Source organism: Lynx rufus, unplaced genomic scaffold (genome assembly GCF_022079265.1).
Source record: "Lynx rufus isolate CCGP_SWC_20201006 ecotype Redwood Valley unplaced genomic scaffold, mLynRuf1.p SCAF_7, whole genome shotgun sequence".
Taxonomy (NCBI): domain Eukaryota; kingdom Metazoa; phylum Chordata; class Mammalia; order Carnivora; family Felidae; genus Lynx; species Lynx rufus.
Window position 1 is genome coordinate 26,558,697 of NW_025814889.1, and position 24,539 is coordinate 26,583,235.

The 24,539-nt window shown below is 44.6% G+C and overlaps 1 non-coding gene across 1 annotated transcript; it reads left to right on the forward strand.

The window, feature by feature from the left end:
* Positions 1-3,105: 3,105 nt before the first annotated feature.
* Positions 3,106-3,256, forward strand: LOC124502793 (small nucleolar RNA SNORA62/SNORA6 family). The gene has a single exon (XR_006960043.1). It is a non-coding gene; the product is annotated as a small nucleolar RNA SNORA62/SNORA6 family (small nucleolar RNA).
* Positions 3,257-24,539: the final 21,283 nt, after the last annotated feature.

Sequence of the window (24,539 nt, forward strand, 5' to 3'; positions counted from 1 at the left end):
GATGATCTGTTTAACTGAAGCCTTTGGAGCAGAGGTAACGCTTTCTTGTTAGGAGACATGGTATGAATGTCACCCTCATGATGTGTTATATATATATACATATATGTGTGTGCATATATATATGTATATACATATACATGATGTATACGTATACATATATATTCATACATATATTCATAAATATATTCATAAATATAATTATATTCATAAATATATTCATAGATATATTCATATATATTCATACACACACATGTATATATATGACGGCATATTACTCAGCCATAAAAAAGAATGAGATCTTGTCATTTGCAACCACGTGGATAGAGCTAGAGTGTATTATGCTAAGTGAAATAAGTCAGAGAAAGACAAATACCATATGATTTCACTGATGTGTGGAATTTAAGAAACAAAACAGATGAACACAGGGAAAAAAAAAAGATGGATGCAAACCATCAAAAAGACTCTTAGGTATAGAGAACAAACTGAGGGCTGATGGAGGGAGGCAAGTGGCGGGGATGGGCTGAATAGGTGATGGGCATTAAGGAAGGCACTTGTTTTGATGAGCACTGAGTGTTATATGTAAGTGATGAATCACTAAATTCTACTCCTGGAAGTAATATTACACTCTATGGTAGCTAACAAGAATTTAAATAGAAACTTGATACATTTAGAAAAAAAAATGAGACTTTCAAAACACGTGGAATATTCTAGAAGATCTCAACAAACAGGAAAGTGGTTTCAATGTGAATTTGTATCTCAAATATATGCAGTTAGTTCTGTTAGAAAAATGATTAAAGAAAGCAACTTAAGTGATACAAACTTTCTGTAACACTTCATGAAGTGGACAGTTTCTATTTGGAGGTCAAAATAGGTCAGAAGGCAGGAAACTTTTACAGGATAAAGAATACAGAACAAGAAAGAAAAGTAGAAAATATCTGATTGGTGGGAGCCATACAGTCAACCTTCTGGGCAAGAAGGCCCAGAGTTGGTGCGTCCTTTTGGGGATTGGCTGACTGGATATACTAGGTTTCTGGTCAAGGGGAGCATTTACGGGGACACAGAGGTTAGCTAAGTCATGGGTTGCCAATATGGCAACCCGGACAGGAGTGGCTCCATCTTGGGCCTAGAAATTTATTTCAACACTTCTCTCTATACTTCCCTCTTCGTCCTTTCTTTTCTTCGAGGGAAAATTGCCCTCACCTCCACCGTCTGTGCCCTCAGCTGCTCATTCTATCAGCTGTCCTGAGGCCAGGGTTAAGATGTCCGTGGTTCCTCCTGGTGTCCTGCAAGATAGCCTGTGTTTCCTTCAGTCTGGAATGGAAGAAAAGATAAAGCAGCTCTTCGGAGTCCAGCGTGTGGTCCTGGAGCCTGGACCTCCCGTACCTGGTGTGAAGGGGGTTGATGTGTCATTTACTCAGGTCTGCAGGAGTCTGAGTCCGTTGGCAATGTGAAAACCCTATTCAGATGTCTGGAGTCTGGCCGTTGCTGTTCACACAGCTGGTTCCCCTGGCTGAGATCTGAATCGGTGGTGGAGAGAGGCTTAAGGGGGATGACTCAGCAGAGGCTGATGGTAAACTAAGAAAATTCCGTCTGAGTACCTCCATAAGGAAAGTGTCAGCTCGCCTGGGAAGACAGTTATCCAAAGGAATAGCTCACTTCTCATGACCCACCCCCTCCCTTCATGGGTTGATCTTTAGGCACTTGTCTGGGCACAAGGGGTGGGGTTGCTAAATAAGACAGATTCTCTCTTCACAAGAAATATACAATCTAAATCTAGAAGGGCACAGCAAGGCACGCCAATGAGTGATTCAGATTGAGTGGGATGACTGTCTCAGGCGGCACAAAATAAGCCTTCAAGGGTTTTGAAGAAAAAGAAATGGGCATTCATTGAGCACCTATTATGGGGTGGACACTGTGCTGTGATGTGTAGTTTCAGACTTCAGCCCTTGCTCAGCTCTGGTGGCTTCTTCAGGAACCTTATCACCATTACAGAGCAAACCGAGGGGACAAGATACTCTTGTTTCTCATTAGTCTGTCCCATGACTAGGTCCTTATGTTATTTTTCAGGGGACTGAATGTGAACTTTGGAACGTATTATTAAAAATCCCCATGGGGCGCCTGGGTGGCTCAGTCGGTTAAGCGTCCCACTTTGGCTCAGGTCACGATCTCACGGTCCGTGAGTTCGAGCCCCACGTCGGGCTCTGTGCTGACAGCTCGGAGCCTGGAGCCTGTTTCAGATTCTGCGTCTCCCTCTCTCTCTGCCCCTGCCCTGTTCATGCTCTGTCTCTCTCTGTCTCAAAAATAAATAAACATTAAAAAAATTTTTTTTAAAAACCTTAAAAAAAATCCCCATACATTTTTGTAGTTATGGCCTTTTATGTTTTACTGCGGATGACTTTCACTTGTGTATCTAATGAGATGGGGAGATAATCTGTAAAAGAATGTTAGAAATGAAAGAAAAACGATAGGCGAACAACAACAACAAAACGTTGGTTGAGCCTTTCTTTTTCCCCCTTTCATCTCCGGTTGCCTTATCGTTTCAGATTTAGAGAAGTCCAAACCACGATGCAGACTTATTGCGACTGATAGAGAATTTTCTAGTGCAATCTAAAGGGGCAATGCTGTAAACCCTGATACCAAAATCTTTAAGCCTAACTGAAAGGAGAACTGAATAATCGTCAGTTGGATCAGAGCAGAGACCTAAAAGTGGTTCTGCACCTTGGCTGCTTTAAAAAATGCAGGTGCACCTGGCCATACCTCCAGCCAATTAGATGAAACCTTGTCATGGTGGGATCCAGGCTTCAGTATTTTTATTTTATTTTTTTATTAAGTTTATTTATTTTGAGAGAGAGAGAGAGAGAGAGAGATTGAAAACACATGTATGCTGATAGGGGAGGGGCAGAGGGAGAGAGAAAGAGAATCCCAAGCAGGTTCCACACTCAGCACAAAGCCCAGCGTGGGGGTCCATCTCGCAAACGGTGAGATCATGACCTGAGCTGAAATCGAGAGTTTGGCACTTAACCAACTGAGCTACCCAAGTGCCCCAGACTTCAGTATTTTTTAAAGCTCCAGATGATTCAAAGGTGCCATCGGTGTTAATAAATACTTCCACACAAGAGATATTTAAATCTAACCTGCTGGTTGATGAACTCACAAGCGTAGGTCGTGTGCTACGTGATGGGGGAGAGTCATTCGCTAACACCACAAGGGTCTCTGGCCCAACGCGTGGGGTTTGAGAGTAGTTCTTGCCACAAGTATAATTCAAGTGTGTCAGAGCTTTAAGGAGAAATGAAAACGTTTTGAAAAATGGTCTATGTTTTCCTCTGCCTTTCTGCATATTTCCTAACCGCTCGGGCCTCTTAGGCATCACCGGGCCCTTCTGCTTTCAGAGCAACTTGATGAATCCTGTGTAAGATCCCAAGAAGGGAGCTCACCCAGTGGCCTTCATGAGGTGGATTCAGGGGAGGCCGCGGCCACGAAGAATTCCAGGGCGAGTGGCCTGCTCTGGCTCCTGAGTTCTTTGCCACTCAGCCCGAAGTCCCGCTTGGGTCTGAAGGCGTGTGGGTGCCCTCGGTGCCTCTTCAGCGGGTTCCCTACTGAGGACGGGAGCCCTCAGCCTGCCGCTGAGGACTGGTCTGCAGCTCCCACCACTGGGGGCCACTGAATGGGCACGACCAACCACGGAGGCATCTTCAAGAGCTGCTCCTCCCCAAAGGCAAAAAAAAAAAAAAAAAAAAAGAAATAAGGTTGCCTGAAAAGGAACAGTTCCTGAAACAAAACAAATTTAATCTGCATGCGAATCCCCCAGATGTTGCTAAAATGCAGATTCTAACTCAGCATTTGGGGGGGGAGATGAGGCCTGGGCTTCTTTCTGCCTTTCTGCCAGACCCCATGGGTTTGGAGAACACGAAGAGATTTCTAACAAAGCCCTGGCGCTGTTGGTTCCTAGACCACACTTTGAAGGGCCACGGTGTAAGTGAAGCGTTTCCCAGAGTGAGTGCAGATCCCCGAGTCCGAGTCATTGGGGTGGAGACGCTGGCTCTAAAGCAGTTACCTGTGCCCCACCCCCAACCTTCTTTTTTTTTTTTTTTTTTTTTTTAATTTATTTTTGGGACAGAGAGAGACAGAGCATGAACGGGGGAGGGGCAGAGAGAGAGGGAGACACAGAATCGGAAACAGGCTCCAGGCTCTGAGCCATCAGCCCAGAGCCCGACGCGGGGCTCGAACTCCCGGACCGCGAGATCGTGACCTGGCTGAAGTCGGACGCTTAACCGACTGCGCCACCCAGGCGCCCCCCCCCAACCTTCTTAACTAGGCTCTCTGGGGGGTGAACTAAGACTAACCGCCTGGGGAATTTTTGTTTTGTTCTTTGAATGCTCAGGTTCATGTCCAATAATCTCATCTTGCCCCTTTCCAGATTGTAACTTAATCGATTGAGGGTGGGGCCTAGGCACTTTTAGCTCATCAAGGCACCTAGTGTGCAATCAGAACATGAGAAACCCCTAGAAAGACTCAAAAATCTCCCAGCGTCTGTGTGCCACCCTCAGAGACTGGGATTTCATGGGCCTTGGGTGTGGCCTAGGTACTGGAACAGTGTCCCAGGTGATTCCTAAGGTGCAGACAAGCTTGGGAGCCACTGGGTTAGCGTGTCCCTATGTGAGCACATCATCCAGGCAGTTCTTAATGCATGTTAAAGCTTGAGAGCCTCTGATCTGGAAGGAAAGTCAAAGACAACTCTTTTGTTAGCATAAAGGGTAACTGTCTGCAAGGACTCTGGTTATAAGTCTAGGAGCCGTCTTAGAGCTATGACTAAAACTTCAGACATGTGTTTGATTCACTGGGTGTAGGAGGATGTGGGTAAGCAAAGGAAAGACAAGGTAGAAAGAGAAACGATACACACGCTCTAACTCTGCCAAAGGGTCTTACTCCAATCTGCTTGCACGGCACAGCTGTTGGATTGCTAGGCCTTATGGATACAACAGAAGATTAATACAGAAAGTTTCTGATTGTAAATACGTGCTATTATTCCTTTGTGAGTTACCTTTTCGATCATCAGACTTTGTTTTAGGGGAGCGTTCTGTGCTCAGAGGAGAAAAACAAGCCCGTAAAAGCTGGTGGACATCTATTGTTTCCGACTGCCCAGCAGACCTTGTGTACTTGTAGAAAAACAGTCCGTTTTTTGAGCTAATGATCTTGCTTGGGGGTTAAAATGTTACACTTGAGTTCTATGTCCAGCCTTGTGTCATAGAGCCTGAGCTCATTCGTTCCTCAACACCAGATCTCAGCCAAGCCACCTAGAGGGCTTCTCTAGGATTTCTCAAATCAGAGTTGGTTTCTCTCTGGTTGTAAAGTGACATGCCGTGGGCACCCGTGGCGTGGAGGGGAACTTGCCTGCAGTGGGAAAGAATTAGGCCAACCCAGTGACAGAAGCCAGAGGAGCCTGGGAAGGGAGACACCCTAGTTCCCATCCCTGAGGTCCCTGCAGACACCTGCTTATGTCGTCTTATCTTCGGTTCTGTGAGCTGTCCTGCTACCATTTCAATAAATCGCCTTTTTTTGCTTAGGAGGATTTGAACAAAGTGTCTGTCACTTACAAGCCAAAGAGTAATGCCCGGTTCGATATGGCACCATCCCCTTAGTATATTGCTCCGGCCGTTCAGGAGGAAGCACCGACCTCCTGAAGTTAGCCTTTAACAAAATCGTAAGTCTTGATTACTGAAAATACGGAGCCAGGACATCGCAGGGCACAGGATTGTTTTTCTGTTTTGTTTTGTTTTGTTTTGTTTTTCCCATCAGAGATGGAAAAAGAGCCAAGTGGCTAGAAGCAAAAGAGAGACTCTCAAAGTGTTGAGGAAGGAGAAGAAACCTTTGTGCAGATACCAACGGGGGAGAAGGAAGTCTGTGGGTTTTCTGCGATGCCTACCAGAGCCATCAGGTCACACAACGTGAGATCAGAATTATTAAACAAGTGTCCCTCGTACACCTTGCCACAGGCTGGGCTGTGCTTTCGGCTGGGCTTTCAAGGCCATAAGCACCGATATGTATCCCACACTTGAAAATTTACAAAGTGTTTTCGGAAATATGCCATTTTCCAGATGAGGACAAGTGCTCAGCAAGAGACTAAGGCTCCCCCAAGATCCCAGCTCCAGAGAATTGGAAGCAAGGCTCATATCCAGGATTTGCTGGGCCCAACCCTGTGGTCTTTATCAATGCGCCACTGTATCTGCCTCCGAGGAATAGATGATATCAGTGGGTAGACATCAGCAATTCAATCCACTAGGGAGACCTCTCCAGGAAAATGTTTCTCCAGTGTCGTAATGCACGCCAGTAAGAAAATAGGAATTCCTGCCACTCTTGAGTGACAGATGTGTGTTAGATAACAGAAGTGGGCAGCGACTGTGATAGGAATCTCTGAATGAGCGTTTGTCTCAACAGATCAGTTCAACTGAATTATGCAAAGGCAGCTTTACAACCAGAAAGACCACAAGAGGAGGAAATCAGGCATCTGAATCCTAATCCAGTGCCATTAGATGCTTGTACAAACCGCAGACAAGCTTTTTAACCTTCCCGGGCCTCAGTTTCTTCATCTGTAAAATGAATGGGTTGGACCTGATGATCTCTGAGGGCTCTTTCAGCCCTATAATTCTATGTTATTTGCTAGAATGCTCGTAGCAAATATGTTACACTGTGGTTTATAGCACGCTATAATTACAGGGTTCCGAGTAGGAGAGAACACCGAATCCTAAATCAGCTCAACGTCTAATTCCTGTTCAGTCACGTCAGGCCAGATTGTTTTTATCTACATGAAATGAAATTTACGGCACTGCCTGCTTTTAGGGGGGGAGGTGAGGAAGCTCCAGGAAACCTGTCCAGGTGAAGAAGTCCAGAAAGCTATAAATAATAATGAGACTAAGCACCAACTGGGACACCTTCTACTTTTTTCAAGGCATGCTCACAGTAAATCCATAAGATAGATGGCCAGTCGTTGCTTTTTCTTTTCTTTCTTTCTTTCTTTCTTTCTTTCTTTCGTTCTTTCTTTCTTTTCTTTCTTTCTGTCTTTCTTTCTTTCTTTCTTTTTCTTTCTCTCTTTCTTTCTTTCTTTTCTTTCTCTCTTTCTTTTCTTTCTCTCTTTCTTTCATTTCTTTCTTCTTTCTTTCTTTCTTTTCTTTCCTTTCTTTCTTTCTTTCTTTCTTTCTTTCTTTTCTTTCTCTCTTTCTTTCATTTCTTTCTTCTTTCTTTCTTTCTTTTCTTTCCTTTCTTTCTTTCTTTCTTTCTTTTCTTTCTCTCTTTCATTTCTTTCTTCTTTCTTTCTTTTCTTTCTTTCTTTCTTTCTTTTCTTTCTCTCTTTCTTTTCTTTCTTTCTTTCTTTCTTTCTTTCTTTCTTTCTTTCTTTCTTTCTTTCTTTCATTACCTTTGTCAGATGGGGAAAGTGAGACACAGGCTGGTTTTTATGATTTGACCAAGATCTCCTTATGACAGAGCCAGGACTAAGACCCAGATTTCTTGACCCCAATTCTAGAATTCCTTCCAACAGTCAGTGTTTCCTTCAGAGAGTCAGGTATCATTATGTTCTCATTAGCAAAATACTCCTTCCTGATGACAAGGAAAGTTGCTGGCAAGCATCACTTCTGTTGACAGGTGTTGGAGAGAGATGTGTCATGGGGGGGTGCGAGGGCCACTTTTGAATGTTTTTTCTCACCTTTTCAATATCTACAGAGGCAAATATCGATGCACGTTAGGGTCTTTGGCTCATGAGCTGAAATAAAAGGAGAACTCTAAGCGCATTTCGATAGACCTATCATTATTTCAAACTGTATCCAGCCAAACAGAAATGGGGTTTTTAGGATGTCGTCATCTGTTCTATCCCCTCATTACAAGGCTTGGTTGGAGCTCTTGCTGACTCTTTCATCTGAGCCCGTTTGTAATTTCGCTTTACATGACTCATCTTAAACTTTATTATCACATTCATTTAATAACGCTGGTTGACAACACTTTAAATGGTTGGCTTCCCATGATACAAGGCAATTACTTTTTATATTGGATCTTTAATACAAAGTATTGAGACAAACTCTTTAAATATCAAAACAAAGAGGTAATGGTTTGGGGGCTACGAGAATTGGGTCCAGACAATATCAGAAAATCAAAATACAGAAACAAGGGAAAGAGAGACAGAGTAGGATGAACGTTGATAAGCATAGGGAAGAGATTGTGACCAAGGTGGTCTCGGCATTTCTTTCTAGAAGCTTGGAAATGTGGAATGGTCTGGTGGTTTTTATGATGAGGTAGGCACTGTATTTCAGGTTTATTTCTCCTTCTATATTTCTGGGAAAAGGATTTAAAAATGACAAGATCTAGCTTCCAAGGATTTTAATAAAAGGGACCCATAAAGGACAAAGAGGAGGGATGATAAATCATCCTGAGTAGAGGGGGATTTAAAAAGATGGGTTCAAAGCCTAATCCAGACAGAACTGAGTTCTTATTGCCTCGGGGTGTGTGGGTGGTGGTGGAGGGCTTTACTGAGAGGCCGGGGTGGATGGCAAAGTGCAGAGGTGGAGGCAGATAGAGGCATGCAGGGCGGTAATGACACCAAACAGACTAAAAGGCATTTTTTCTAACCCCAGAGATTTCCAACAAGGAAGGGAAGAAGTCAGGGAAGTTTGTAGAAGAAGGAGATTTCGCTCCAGACTCTAGAAGAGATCTGTTGTCCCAGCAATGGTCGGTGGTATTGGCAGGGTTCAGTGCAAAACTGTGGCCGAAACCATTTGTCCTTCCAACTACATCCCTACTCCACTGACTTTCAGTAACCCTTGCCCTTCTCCTTTGAACTTATAGTGCCCATGAACTTTCTCAGGTCAAGGGTGATCCCATGAGTTCTACAGTTTCATTACAAGATTTGATTTGAACCCTCTCTAGTTTTCCCATCTGCTTCCCATCTGATTCATTGCCGGTCATTTTAATTTAATTTCACTTTTTAAAAAAAATTTAAAAATGTTTATTCATTTTTGAGAGACAGAGAGAGAGTATGGGGGGGGGGAGGGGAGGAGAGAGGGAGACACAGAATCTGAAGCAGGCTTCCAAGCTGTCAGCATAGAGCCCAACATGGGGCTCAATCCCATGAACCGTGAGATCATAACCTGAGCCGAAACCAAGAGTCTGACGCTCAACCAACTGAGCCATCCAGGCGCCTCTTTAATTTTAAACGCAAGAGAATGCAGTCCCTCACCCACGGGTATTTGCACTTTAATTTCACAGCTAGGGACAGCGGGCAAAAGCTGTGTCTCTTGGACTGTCCCAGAGTCCCTTAAATGATGCGAGCTAGTTGATGACCTGTTCTACCTGGAGTAAGGATGTTACATAGCTCAGTTGCTTAAAAGTGCCGTACCTGCCTCCTCCAACAGCTCTAGCTGCCCTGTCACACTTTCTTTATTTGAAGACAAAGTTCCAACCACTCACTGACTCAGCCTCACACTTTGCTGTGTCCTCACCTGGACCCTTCCTGACTTTCCCGGCATTGACTTGGCTACTTGCATTTGACTCTGTTCTTGTCCTGCCTGTCCAACCTCACTTTGCAGCCTTCCTGGCCAGGACTTTGACTTCCTCTAAGCCTCATCTTCCTCCCATCCCAGCAGGGACTTTGCCAGCCTGTGACGATGTCCCCTCCCTGCCTACTTGGACTCCAGGGGTTTCCTACCACCGGGACTCCACTCTGTGGGCAGTGCTCAGACTGCAGAGGGCCAGGTATGCCCCAGCCTGTTTCATCAGAGCAATTTCACAAACCTCAGTTAATTTATGAGCTGGAGCAGTGGTTTTTGGAAAAGTTTTTTGAGCCATAGGATCCTCTCTTCAAATGAAGTCTAAAGTGGAAGTCCTCATGTGTAAACCAGAGAGGGCTGATCTACCATACTTAAAATGAAGAGTCGAGTCTCCCCTGCTTACCCCTCTCACTGCCCCTCCCTCCCCCATAGCATGAGAAACATGGCTTTGAAGCCCTTGAACCAGAGGACTCGCAGCTCTTTTATCCCGATCACACTGTCCTTGCCCAATCCCACCCACACTCGTGAATCAGCTGCCAGCTTGTACTGGTGAATCTAAATCACTGTCTCCTGATTTACCCTCACTTCTGGTGGCATGGTTCCACTTCCTCACTAGACTTTACCCCACGGAGGCCCGTAGGTTCCCCAACGTGTCTGGAATATCACCCAGTTATCTTTCCTGCCGTGCCCATGCCCCACGTACCTCTTTCTTTCTTTCTTTCTTTCTTTCTTTCTTTCTTTCTTTCTTTCTTTCTTTCTTTCTTTCTTTCTTTCCTTCTGTCTTTCTGTCTTTCTCTCTCTCTCTTTTTTTTTTTTAACATTTATTCATTTTTGAGAGAGAGAGAGGCAGAGAGAGAGGGAGACACAGAATCCGAAGCAGGCTCCAGGCTCTGAGCTGTCAGCACAGAGCCCGATGCGGGGTTCGAACCCACGAACCGGGAGATCATGACCTGAGCTGAAGTCGGATACTTAACTGACTGAGCCACTCGGGCGCCCCTACCTCTTTTCTTTCTTGCTTCCTATGTACACTGATGGAATTTTAAGGAAGTTTGCAATTATCCTAGAGTGCTTCTGTGACCTCAGCTCCTGCATAGCTAACCAGTCACCAACTCCTATGCTTTCTACCTCCAAAATCTCACTTGGATTTAAAGCCTATTCTCTATCCCCCCTGCCACTGCCTCAATTGGGCTTTGGTCATCTTGGGTAGGGATTATGCCATTGACATCCTGACTTCGTGCTCCTCCCTGAGCCATTCCTCAGTCCGTAACAAAGAGGAAGCCTTCACAGACGTGAGGCTTGGATTTCCCATTGAAGAATGGGTAGGATATTTATAGGTCTTCCTTTGGCCAATAATCACGATCTCGCTACGTTCTAAGAGGATATCTAAGAGTATGAAGCTCATTTGAGGTTTCTCATGTAAACATCCATCGAGGGAAATGCAAATATAGACCATTCATTGATGTGCTTTTTGTGTCTTCTTTCCTGTTAGAGTGACTTTTTCCTCAGGCATGGGCGTTGTGTCGTCGAACAGCTGTTCTAGTGAGCAAGGAATCCCATGGGCAACCTACCGCCAATGCCCGTCATTCACAGAAGACAATCTTACTGTGTTTCTCATTGTGCTTCATGATTAACCGGCTGTAAGAGAAAACTAACACACAGAAGTGATTGTTCTGTCTCCCGTAGGAAGGGTCCTTATTATGACAGAAAAGTTATTTTCTTTTCTGTGGTTTCTTAAGGGTTCTCTAATTGGGTAACCCCCTGCTGACCCCTGGCTATGGTAGTTTCTACGTTGACATCTTTGTTCCACTCCTTGCACACAGAAGCCAGAGACGAGTAACTCAAACCAACACAGAGCATGAGATAATGGGGCTCTATAACCCACCAGTATTTAAAAGGCAATGACCCCTTAAGTTCACTGGAGTTACCTTCCATTAAGAATTTTTCTCGCCTGCATATAAGAGATGGGGTGTGTGTTACAGCCCCACGTCTGCTCTCGGTGTGGACTGAATTGATCTGTCAGACTTCAGGGGCTCGAACTTGAATTGCTTTGGAATGCATCACTCTACATCTCCTTGGATGATAAGTCAAAATAAGGCCAAAAGTTTTTCGTTTCTTTTTCTTTTTTTTTTTGTGTGTGCATGGGGGATATTTTAAATTGGGGAAAATATAAAGGCACCTGGGTGGCTCAGTCAGTTAAGCATCCAACTTCGGCTTAGGTCATGATCTCACGGTTCATGGGTTCAAGCCCCACATCGGACTCTGTGCTGACAGCTCAGAGCCTGGAGCCTGCTTCAGATTCTGTGTCTCCCTCTCTCTCTGCCCCTCCCCCACTTGTGCTCTGTCTCTTTGTCTCTCTGTCTCTCAAAAATAAATAAAAAAGCGTTAAAAATTTTTTAAAAACTCTGGGAAAATATAAAGGGTAATGGAATAAAAACCTACATTTCTACCATCTAGAAAGATTAACTTCTCAAATATTTTCTTATTTACTTGCAATGTTTTTCTTTCTTTCTTTCTTTCTTTCTTTCTTCTTTCTTTCTTCTTTCTTTCTCTTTCTTTCTTTCTTTCTTTCTTTCTTTCTTTCTTTCGAAATAGAACATTGGAGATGAGATTGAAATCCTCTTCAGCCAACAACCCTAGGCCCTGCCCATTCCTGGTCCCTTTCCCAGAGACCACCATCACCACGAGGTGGTGGGTGTCCATGTAACCCATTCATTTGTTTTATTTTCTTCTACCAGTATGGAGTCTATTTATTGCATTCTTATTCTTTTAGTGGTCATAAGGCGTAATTCAATTTTATTTTTTTAAGTAGGCTCCACACCCAACTGGGGGCTCAAACTCACAACCCTAAGTTCAAGCGTCAGATGCTCTACTGACTGAGACAGCCAGGAGCCCCCGGTGCAATACAATTTTAATATGCCTACTCCTATTTATATTCTTCTTTCAAAGCCTACGATTCACCAGCATCTCTTTCATCCTTAACAAGGCAGTGGAGGCAACACTCTCCCAGCTACTTTCACACACTCTCCTCTCAATGCCATGTGATCACATTTTATTTAGTTCATACTTGTTTCCATGGCACTGACATTTCTTTCCTTTCTTCTCTTCCTTCCCCTTTCCCTTTCTTTCTCTTCCTGTTACTTCTCTTGTGTTGATTTATTAAAAGATATTTCATTAGGTTCTCCCCCACGTTCTTCATATTTTGTTCCCACGCCTGTTCCTTACAATGTCTTTCTTCAGGACGGGTTTACTTTTCTTCTTGTGGCGACATCTTCTTTGCTCTTTAGTGGTTCTTCCAGGAAGCGTCCGAAAATATACTCAGGTTGTCTACGTCCTAGTGTCTCTGACGATGCGTTTATTCTGTCCTCATCCTTAAAGGAAAATTAGTACAGGCATAGAATTCTAAGTTCATGGCAATTTTGCCTCCGTCCTTTTAAGACATTACTCAGTTTTCTTCTGGCATTTTTTCCCCCTTAATTGTTCATGAGGACTCTGTTACTGGTAGTTCTTTTGTGGGCAATCTAATTTTTTCTCTTATAGCTTCTATTGCCTTTTCTTTCCCCTCAAAATTTCTGCAGTTTTAATATGACATATAGATAAAGATATAGAGATATTTAAAGTTTATTAATCCCTACTGGGTATTTTTATTTTGACTTGTATCTTTCTCTTTTTCCAGAGATTTCCCCAGTTTTAGCAATTTGTGTATTTTCTCTCCTTTATTCTTTCTGTGTTCTCCTTTCTTTTTGGAAATCTGTTAATCAAATTCTTGTTCTATTCTCTGCGTTTTAAATGATTTGCTTTTTTTTTTTTTAAGTTTATTTATTTTGAAGGAGACAGAGAGCACAAGTAGGGGAGGGGTGGAGAGAAAGGTAGAGAGAGAGAGAGAGAGAGAGAGAGAGAGAGAGGATCCCAAGCAAGCTCTGAGCCGTCAACCCAGAGCCTGACTCGGGGCTTGATCCCACGAACCATGAGAATGTGACTTTAGCTGAAATCAAGAGTCAGATGCTTAACTGACTGAGCCACCCAGGTGCTTCTAAATGTTTTGTTTATAACTTCCATGTTTTTATCTCTCTGTTCTGTGTTCTGGGACATTGAATTTAAATTCACTAATTCTTACTTTACCTGTGTTTAGTTCATAAATTAACATGCCTGTATTTTTCTTAGGCATCCATGGTTATTTCTTGATTTTCTTGCTTTTCAGTACAACTTTTTTTTTCTTTTGGAATAATTTAACATTTTTCTAATATGTCTATGCATTTGGCACAAGAGACATTCCTACATATTGGAACGGAGGGGAGGGGATTTAGTGTATACTCAATCCATAATCTTGATTAGCTTTTTTGGATTATAGTACATTTTATCCTTTCCTGTATTGTGCTTAGTATTGTTGTAATGACCATATTTTCCAAACTATCTTAGTATTTCATGGTCCAGCAAAAGGATTGTTTTATAAGCTGTCAATTTATTTAAAGGAAAAATCTTACAGAGGTATACAAACAGACCACATTTAACAATTTGTTGAAAATAATAAAATTACATGAACCATAATAATCCCACAAAAATCCAGAGTGGAAAAGTCAGTATGAGCAGAGTAAACATACCTGAATCTGTGTTTATGCCTCAAACAGCCACAAGGCCTAGAAGATTCCTTCTCATTCTGTAATGTTTCTAGATGTAGGAGGTAGAGATGAAATGAACAGGCACAATATTTTATAGGTTTTCTTTAAAAATCTCAAAATAAACTGTTTTCTTATGATTTACTTCTTTCTGATGACAGTAAGGCCTCGCCAAACATTCCAGTTATTTGAAATTCCTCAGTAGTCTGATGGCAATTATAATGGTGGACTTTGTTCGTATCTGAGAACTGGTCACATTTATAAACATACAAACTGCATCCATTGTGAAATTCGTGTCCCTTCGTTAAAGAGAAACTTTACCGAACGTTTCTTCATCATTGCTTCAAAATCATTTTTGTATTGTTGCCAAGGCTAGAAGTCAGTAGCCTCAATAGTGAAACAAAGGGAAAGGCAAGCCTTTCTTTCTTTCTTTCTTTCTTTTTTTTCATAAGTGGGGAAAGGGATCAGATTCTCTTTGTTACTTTCGGTACTCATGTTTGAAAAGTTTTGGTTATGAAGTCAGAGAATTGTGTTACACTTCAGAGAAAATATCATATATACATCTTCCTATGTCTTTCTGGTTATTAATTAATGTGCTAATGATCCCAAGAAGTTTCTTAGCTGGAACTTACGGTTTTAAGTAGCTGTTCTGGAAAAAAAAAAAAAAAAAAGAAAGAAAGAAACTTGGCCAGATTCCCTTTATAGACCCAAAGACTTTAGTACTTACCATACAATGACGGATTTGTCCTCATTTTTGGAAAATTTTGCAAAATTAAAGTTACTTATTGTTTCGTGTTGTCTATGAACCCTGCTTCGAATGATGCATTGGGGTCATAACTGGCAACGTGCTCATCTTATATGTCCTCGGAGAGGTCAGGGGATGGCCCGTGACACTCCCTACCCCCTGAGGTAATGAGCTAGTTGCAGGCATAACTCTCTAAATGTCTCCTTGACAAAAGATACGAGTGGGCAGAGATCTGATTGGACATTTGAGAGAAGAGGAAAATCCACAAGCAAGGGTAGCATCAACGTAAGTGATATCTAAATCTTTATTCTTTCTATACTTCAGGGTAGAGAATAAAAGGGCAGTAGAATAGTCCTTTTTCCGGAATTCAAATCGGGCCTGGACCAGAAAGGAGTCTCTGCTGACATTGACGTTTGTCTAAATCATAAGTCACTGGCATTTAACACTAAGTCCCATTAGTCACTAAGATTTGACAGCGTTTTTTTTTTTTAAAGTTTATTTATTTCTTTTGAAAGAGAGAGTGTGTGGAAGGGCAAGGAGAGGGGTGGGGGTGGGGAGAGAGTCCCCCAAGCAGGCTCCACACGATCAGTGCAGAGCCCATCTCGGGGCTCGGTCTTATGAACCATGAGATCATGACCTGAGTTGAAATCACGAGTCAGTCGCTCAACTGACCGAGCCACCCAGGAGCCCCAAGATTTAACAGGTTTCGATAGCTACTGTTGTCTTACGAGTTCTCTCACATTTCTACATCTGTGAAGGTCTACACGATTGCTGTTTTCTTTCCAGATTCTTGCCTGGGACTGTTCAGGGTAAACATCCAGAAATACACCATTTCTTCTGGGATGTCGGCATTTTCTTCTTTTCGTCTTCATTGAAGATATAAGTTAAAATAGAAGTAAGCTAAACACTCGTAAACCTTGACAGAGAGAAAAAATGCCTTCCGATACACGGAGTACCAATCTTTTAAGACCACTTAGTGTTTTCTGTACATGACTTTATATATCCTTGCAAGCTTTTTTGACCTTGGGAGCAAGAAGTTTCAATTCCTTTGCAGTTACATAAGAAATCTGAAGTATTCAGAAAAGAAATAACTTCTTTTTTTTTTTTTTTTTTTTATTTATTTTTGGGACAGAGAGAGACAGAGCATGAACGGGGGAGGGGCAGAGAGAGAGGGAGACACAGAATCGGAAACAGGCTCCAGGCTCTGAGCCATCAGCCCAGAGCCCGACGCGGGGCTCAAACCCACGGACCGTGAGATCGTGACCTGGCTGAAGTCGGACGCTTAACCGACTGCGCCACCCAGGCGCCCCATAAAAGAAATAACTTCTAAGAGGGGTATCAGAAGTCAGAGAAGGAGCCAGATACGGAAATCAGGCTCCAAACACTCCAGAACCAGAGGGAAAGCTGGGAGCACCGCTCAGGACGGGAACAGTATCTGAGAGCAGATTTGCAGTGTTTGAAAGCAGATTACACGTAAAGGTGTTTCATGTGAAAAGTAGACACAGAAAGTGAGCGTTTCCTGTAGAAGAAACTTATTGAAGGCTATTGAAGTTACCTCACGCGGCCTTGACAATAAATTGCATGCCGAAAGCTCTTGACGCGAATTTTATAGCCTTTTTTCATCTAAATGTCATCTCCCTCGCTTATTGTCACACCAGATTTGAACTTCCTAGATGTATATTTTGAATGTTCTCGAAAACACTGGGTGGTTGCAACCTGATGGCTTTAGGCTGCCAATCCCTGGTGGGGTTGAATAACCAGGGATATCCCCTCCCCTTCCCCGTCCCTAACCCCTCACCCGGGGCGCGCCACAGGAGGCAGGCATTAAAGAATGGTGGTGGCCTTGGGGTTGTATCCAGCACCCTCCTCCTCCAGGGCCTCTGGGTCCCCACCTCCCGCAGCATAATACCTTCATTTACTAAGTATGTGCCTGGAAAGCTTCCCCAAGAGCCGCATTCACTTACGTCCACACTTTATAGCGGTAGGGTTGTAGAAATGGAGACCGAGCACGCAAGTGCCCCACCTGAGTGAGGGTTTTGAGAAACATTCCCAGTCTTACATCTCCTTTTGAAATGTCTGCTTCGGGAATAAGGGCGGAGAATTAGGGAATCAATGGGATTAACTAAATTCACTGCCCTCTTATTCCTTATTTTTATAACACTTCGGGGTTTTGTGTCTCATTAAGAACCTGGCCAAGCACTCTGTTTCAGCAATACCATGTTCCAGATAGGAGTAACGTGCTCTGTTTCAATTTGTGGCTCATTTGTTTTCCATGTTTCTTTAGCACCACGGGCCTGAGCGCCAAATCACCTCCCCCGAGGAATGAAGGAACTGGCTTCAGGAGAAGTTGTGCTAAGATCACCTTTGTTTCAAGCGTGTAAAAATCCTTACCTCTAACTCTATTCTAATCTTTGCGACCAATTGTGTAGGCCCTGCCAACTTTTTATCAATATTGCCTTCTTTCCTGTCTCCTTCTGCTTCATTAGCCTGTAGCAACAAGCCAACAAACACAACCACCAACAAAGAAGCCTAACACAGAAATGGAGAGCTCCTTCTCAGACAACATGCCAGCCAGGAGAAGGGGGAATGGAGGGATGGAAAGCAGAAAGGGGACATTGAAAGGGGACATTGAAAGCTGGAGGTCATGTTTTCCTACATTCTGTTGCCTGGTCCCTTTCAGTGAGCTTTGGTTTCCTTTAGTCCCGGGAAGGGGATTTATGCTTATTTTTTTCTGACTAGGTTAACTATCTCTAAATACAGTGAAATAATTCAGAAACTCTATTTCAAAGACCTCAGGAAATATGGGGAAGAAAGGAAGGAAGCAAAGCGTGAGCCACAACCCACAGCCTTGTGAAGGGCTGTGAACTGTTCCGTGCGGAGGCTGGAGGCCAGATCTCCAGTGTAAGAGGGAACTCACTTCTCCCAAGAGGGTGCAAGGGGAAGCTGCCGCCGGAGAGTCCTCCGGCATGAGCTCGTATCACTGCCATCGCGCCTTTTGTGTTTGTGTCCTAGGCCTGCTGTACCACGCAAGCACCCATGGTGGCTTAAAACAACTGTAGGGGCACCCGGGTGGCTCAGTCTGTTAGGCCTCCGACTCTTGGTTTCAGCTCAGGTCATGATCTCACGGTTAGTGGGTTTGAGCCCCGGATTGGGTTCTGTGCTAACAGTGTGGAGCCTGCTACGGATTCTTTTCCCTCTCTCTCCACCCCTACCTAGTTCTCTCTCTCTCTTTCTCTCTCTCTCTCTCTGTCTCCAAATAAACAAATAAGCATTAAAAAAAAAAATTCTCATCTCTTCCACCACCATCACCCCTGTCTATCACCCCCCATATACATGACTGTGGTATCTCTCCAACCCTCCACCTGCTTCTACAAGGAAAGAAAGAAAGAAAGAAAGAAAGAAAGAAAGAAAGAAAAGAAAGAAAGAAAGAAAGAAAGAAAGAAAGAAAGAAAGAAAGAAAAAGGAGGAAGGGTGGAAGGAAGGAAGGAAGGAAGAAAGGAAGGAGGGAAGGAAGGACAACACAACTGTATTCTCTCATAGTTCCAGAAACCACAAGTCCAAAATCATCTTAGATCAGCCCGAATCAAGGTGTTGGTGGCCCATATTCCATCCTGAAGGCCTGTGGGTGAATCTGTACCTTGTCACTCCCAGCTGCTTGTGGCTGCTGGCCACATTCTTTGACTTGTGGTCGCATCACTCTCTTCTCTGCCTCTGTGTCACATCACCTTCTCCTCTTCTGTCTGAAATCTCCCTCTGCCTTGCTTTTTTAACACTTGTGTTCACAGCGAGGGCTCCCCAGATCATCCAGAAGACCGCTTCTGTTTTAGGATCCGTATCTTTATCACATCGGCAGAGTGATAAGCCGGCACGCCCATGGTCCAGGGATCAGGATGTGGGCTTTCTGGGCGGCCGTTACCCAGCCGACCACAACACCCCCTGTTGTCTGGCACTCAGATTTTGGGGAAGTGGACTCGCTCGCCATCTCCCTGAAGAGTAGTTTGTTCCAAATACTGGGGAACCCATTTTAGAAGTTGTGGTTCTCAAGGGGCGCCTGGGTGGCTCAGTCGGTTAAGCATCCGGTTTCGGCTCAGGTCATGATCTCACTGTGGGTGGTTCGCGAGTTCCAGCCCCGCGTCCGGCCCTGTGCTGACAGCTCAGAGCCTGAAGCCCGCTTCGGATTCTGTGTCTCCCTTGCTCTCTGCCCCTCCCCCACTCACGCCCACTCCCTCTCGATCTCTCTCTCACAAAATAAGTAAACGGTAAAAAAAAAAAAAAAATTTAGAGAAATTGTGGTTCTCAGGCCAGATTGGGGGATTAATGGTCCAGAGTAGGATTTCTAAGACTAGGATTTGAGCTGGAGGAGGTGTGGTCACTACACTCACCTCAAGTCTCCCTTTAATCTCCTGGGTATGTGGCAGGACCCTGTGTGCTTTGAAGGATGTGGAATTATAGGGTGTTTCCATTGTCTGCAGCTAAGCCTGCCTGTGATGCTAAGAGCCTTGCATGAGGCAGGACACCGACCTGACACTGGGAGGGGAGGGGGAGGAAAGAAAGTGGCAAATGGGAGATGGTCGTGAGGGATGGATGGCATTTGTGCCAAAGCTGATTCAGAAGATCCCTCTCATATTCTTCAGGATCTGGCTTCGTTTTCTCTGTCTTAACCCTTCTCACGTCGCCTCTAGTAGTCTGTTTGCCTGGCTGTCTCCCTAATCAGGCTGAGGACGAGGGTCTGTCTTCTTTGTCCCCTCAGAGAGCCCCAGCTTGTGACATGGTGCAGGACATGTGACAGAAGCTCAATAAACACGTGTTCGATTGAATGCATGAGTGGAGAAGGGAAAGGAGGAGATTCTGGGCAGAGGGTTGGCAAGAGAGGATGCTTGGTGGCACGGCAATTGTGTGCAAGTCAATGCTGGGAGAGTCACGGGGAGGAAAGGCGGGCCGTGAGACTACGTTTGGCTCGTGGGATGGCCGTTCTATCTTTACCATGTCTGGCAGTACACCTGTGACTCCTCTGGGCAGATGTGCGGGAGGTGACGGGCGGTTCCTGGCCCGGCACACCCCCCAAGGCAACAAACTGTGTCAGAGGGGACAAGAGCTGTGGGCCTTGCAGCTCAAGTCCTGCGTGACCTTGGGTATGTCACTTACGCCCCCCAGGCTGTGGTTTTCTTGGCTGCAAAATGAAGGTACCTCCAACAGCTCTGACCTATGGATTAATGGGACCAGCCATGTCAAGAGTGCTGCAGTGTCCGGGGGCTAGGTAGAGCTATTGTTATTGTGATTATAATAATCTGTCAGACGCCTGGCTGTGGGGCTCAGAACAAACCGTGTGTGGCTGGGTGCACCTCGGTCCACACTTCTGCCTGGTGCTGGCATCTGAGCCTTCTTGCCCTCCCTGGTTGCCATGAGTGACTGGTGGCTTGTGGGTCTGCGTCAGGCTCCAGGGGGATCTTGATGAGGAGTCGAGGGGTTCTGGAGGGCGAGGCTCTCCGTGCCAGTATAAGCAGCAATTGGGGTCTTTCCAAGGACTAAGTTTTGGCCCTGAGTCCATAGCATGTTTCCAGCTTGCAAAGCGCTTGTCTTGTAGCCTTGAGAAGCTGAGCCAAGGGTCGCTGGGAGCTTCAAAGCATCCTAGCTCCTCCTGAAGAAAAGGGTCAGATGAGGCAAGCTTTGGTGCCAATCTGATTTGAGAGCCAGACTGTGTCTTTGGACCTACCTCTCAAAGAGATTAGACCAGAGATCAGAGCCAGTGGGACCTTTTCCAGTGTTAATTGGGATTAATTATAAATAACACCACAGAAGCCCCTCACCCCTGTCTCTCCCGGTGTCCTGTCTTACATGGTGAGCTACAGAACTTGAATACAAATTTTGGAGAAATGCGAGCTGCTTTCAGAGTCTCCGCCCTTGTGGTGAGGGCTGCCTAGCAGGTTTCCTCCTTGGCAAAAGGGCTAAAGGTCAGAAGGAACATTGCATTTCAAATTATCCAATGGCATAGGTAAAACCCATTTACCAGTTGGAACATTTTTTTAATAGAGGAGGCCCTCACCAGAGTCCTAATTAAAAATCAATGTGATATATAATTAAATTCGAGTGATCACATATGCACCAGCTCGTCTCTTTAGCTTTTAGCCAGAGGCAGAGAAGGAGCACTCTTATTGATCAACTCAGGAGCCCTCGAGGTTGGTCAATACGAGATGTCTCGTCTGAGGGCTGGTGGCTGCTCAGCTGGGCAGCGTCCGAGCGCCCAGCCTGAAGGACACTCCCAGCGAAGCATCCCACATCCCCCGATCACCAAAGTGCTCTGCCCAGAGGGCCAGGACCCCGTCCGCAGGCCTGCCTCCACCCTGCCTTCCATCTCCCTGAGCAGTGAGTTCCAAAGAGGAGGCTTTACAAAGAAAGAGGACACAGGTCCATGTCCTACAGACTCAGGCTGTTAGCTCAGCTCCCTTTCCCCAGTCCACCATGGACACGCCCCCTTGTTATTTTCAGCGTGGGCTGTCCGGTACCAAAAAGGCAGCTGAGTCAGGAAGATGAAGGATCACATTGGTACCGACTTCCGTGAAGACGGCGAATGCCTTTAACCGTTCAGGCCAGTCCTGGGATACCTCGCATCCTACCCCTTTTATGTGGAAGAGGATTATTGATATTGTCCTTAAAACAAAAAGAAAAGAAAAGAAAAGAAAAGAAAGGGAAAGGAAAGGAAAGGAAAGAAAAGAAAAAAGAAAAGAAAAGAAAGGAAGAGAAAAGAAAAGAGTGATGGTGACAGGTATACAGTCCTTCTCAAAAGACTTCCACATTTTCGATTTTTGTCCTCTCGTCTGATCCCGGTCACAATATGGTGACGTGAGGCATCGAGTGTTATTTTTATTTCCCCTTTATCGATGAGCGGTTCCTCCTCTGAGCCACAGAGGGCTAAAGATGTCTCCGGGTGCATGCAGCCTGACAGATTTCTGGAGTGGAAGGGAGGTGTCTCTTCTCCATGTCCTGAAGTGAGAGACCACGTCTCTCAGTGACCACTGTTGACCCTTGTCCATGCCAGGTCTCCTGCTCTCCAGACAGCTTTCTCTGTCTCTTTTTGAGCTGAATGTAGTCAATATATTTTTAATTGATGGCTTTCCGCCCTCCCCCCCTTTTTAGATTTTATTATTGAAATATTAACATGTTTTGTTGTAAAAGATTTAAGTTATGTGTGAGAATATAGAGCACACATTGAAAGGTCCACTCAGGGCTTGGAATACATTCACTCCCACTGTCCTCTCAGGCCACCTCCCCCTCTTCTTGTCCCTTTCCCTTCCCCTGCCCCTGCTCCTTTTTTCTCCCTCTTTCTCCCCTCACCTCTCTCTCTCTCTCTTTCTCCCTCTCTCTCTCCCTCTCTCTGTATATGTAAGTAAAACAGAGATACTAATTTGCACAAAGAAAATAATGGCTTTAGAAGTCTGGCTTGGTGGAAAGCAAGAATTTTGTCAAATTCTCTCCTTTATATGAAAGAGAACGACTGAACACCTTAGGTCTCGGAATTCTCCCAGAGAGGCCCCTGGGTGGCTCAGTGGGTTAAGCTCTGATTCTTGATTTTGGCTCAAGTCAGAATCTTACATTCGTGGGATTGAGCCCCGTGGTGGACTCTGAGCTGGGTGTGGGGTCTGCTTGAGATTCTCATTTTCCCTCTCCCTTTCCCTCATTCTCTCTCTCTCACACACACACAAAAGGAATTCTCCCAGAGTATAGAGCTGGAGCTGAAGTTAGAAAGGACGAGGCTACAGCATAGATGAAAGACTGGAGAAATCTGATGGTGCACCGCCCTCGGCTGTGTGGGGAGACAGGAAGAAAGATAAGTAAAACCCCGCGAATCATCTTTGGTTTCTCCCTTTCCTTCCCATCCCATATGCTGTCTCTCAGCAAATCTCCTCAGCTCCACCTTCGCAATATTTCCCAAATCCGATCCCTGTGGACCCCTCCCACTCCCCACCAACATCCTAGCCAAAGCTGTGAGTATCTCTGTGGCAAGCCAGAGCCAAATTTTGAAATGACGAGAGCTGATTCTTAAAGTCCCAGGAACTTTGCAAGGTGGTTGTTAAGTATAGCCATGGTTAAAAATTAAATAATGTCCGTATATATGGTGGAATATTATTCAGCTATGAAAAACAAGGAAATTCTGCCTTTTGTGACCGCATGGATGGACCTTGATGGCGTTATGCTAAGTCAGATAGAGAAAGACAAGTACTGCATGATCTCATTTATATGCAGAATCTAAAAACATCGAACTCATAGAAACAGAGTAGAATGGTGGTTGCAGAGGCTGGGGTATGGGGAAGATAGGATGTTGGTCAAAGTGTACAAAATTCCAGTCATAAGAGGAGTAAGTTCTGAGAATCGGTTGCACCTAGCATGGTGACTATAATAAACGATCTTGTACTGCATACTCAGAATTGCTAAGGGAACCAATCTTAAATATTCCCACCCAAACAACAACAAAATGGTAACCGTGAGAGATGGTGGACATGTTCATGAAGCTTACTGCAGTAAACATTCTGCCATGTACATGTGAGTCAAATCAACATGTCACACATCTTAAACTTACACATTATTCTATGTCACTAAAGCTGGAAGAATGAAATAATATAAACTTACCATTAAATTACAGAAACCAAGGTAACGAACATTTAAAGTCATCACTTCCCTGGGGCACCTGGGGGGCTCAGTCGATTAAGTGTCCGACTTTAATGTCGTAATAATGCGTCCCTCCACCTTACAGATGAGGAACTTAAGAAACTTGCTCAGCTCACACAGCTAGTAGGCAAAACTGGAACTTAAATCAGTACTCTTTCCAAGAGGAGGAGGTTTCAACAGACTTTGTTAGAGAAAAATGTCTGAGGTCCCCATGAAAAATTGAATTTTCTTGGGGACTCTAAATGATATTGGAGAATGCCCATCGGGGCATGATGGAAGTTCTGCTGTCCAGATAAAGAGACCATGAAAGGAGGTATAATGACTTTCCCAGTCACCAGATCCACATAAGGCTTTCTGTGTTCCAGACATTTGTAAATAGGGGAGTAAGTACTATACTCTTGGGCTGGCCTATTGGAAGTGACTTGCCTTGGCTTCTCCGTGGGGGTCTCAGGTCAGGGCAAATGGCAGCAAGGCAATCGTAGCCCTTCTTGCCATGGGTGCTATGACAGGACTCATGGGGACTTCAGAAGTAGTAAGTAACACATGGGTTTTAAGGGTCCTCTTCTTCTGGGCCTCTTCGAATTATAGGCTGAGGCTGTCATAGTGTTCTCAAAATCAAATAAACCCAAGTTGCCCCAGAAGCATGGTGGGCCCATTTGACCTTAAATTTTTCATCTCTACTCATACATTTAGATCGTGTCTTAGGACAACCTCAAAAAAACGTACCTGGCTGTTGAGATAGATGGGTTTAAGTTGGAATCGGGGCTTTGGATCTTTCTGGTTATTGCCTGCAGGCCAGTTATTTTGCTTCTCTTGACCTCAGTTTCTCCATTTGCACCACGTGGATACTGTTGGAATGAAATGAGACGAAGTGTCTGAAGAACCTGCTGAAGTGCCTGGTGCACTCGGTCCGTGGGCATCAGGTCTGGGTTTCCTTCCAGAAATGCAGGTCAGGGCCCCTCAGCAGGGATTTGTTTGGCCCCA